The sequence below is a fragment of the Alligator sinensis genome, unplaced genomic scaffold (genome assembly GCF_000455745.1).
Source record: "Alligator sinensis unplaced genomic scaffold, ASM45574v1 scaffold107_3, whole genome shotgun sequence".
NCBI lineage: Eukaryota > Metazoa > Chordata > Crocodylia > Alligatoridae > Alligator > Alligator sinensis.
The window spans coordinates 720,607-721,029 of NW_005842578.1; positions in this window are offsets into that span (position 1 = coordinate 720,607).

Sequence of the window (423 nt, forward strand, 5' to 3'; positions counted from 1 at the left end):
CGCAGCGGTTGTCCGCCGCGAGCCAGACAACGGCCTCAGACCGGTGTTGTTTCAACGTCTGCCGCCGTTCTTCCCTTCTCTCTCTCTCTTCTACAAATATTAAAAGTTTGTTTCCCCCCTTCCTTCTTAAAAAAATATTAATAACAGGTTTAAAAAAATCAACAGTCTTCCTTCCTTCCTAAAATGTTAAGAGCAGGTTTAAAAAGTAAAAATAAAAGTCTTTCTTGCTTTCCTTCGTTCCTTCCTTCATAAATAGTAAAAGCAGATTTAGAAAAAGAAAAAAAAAACAACTTTCTTTCCTTCCTTCTTCGTCACTCTCTTGCTGAAGCGCTGAGGACGGGGCTGACCCGGGCTCGAGGCAGGAGCCAGCTGGGAGCGGCGTCCTTAGGAAAGGGAAGGGGAGGGTTCCTCACCCCCTTCCCC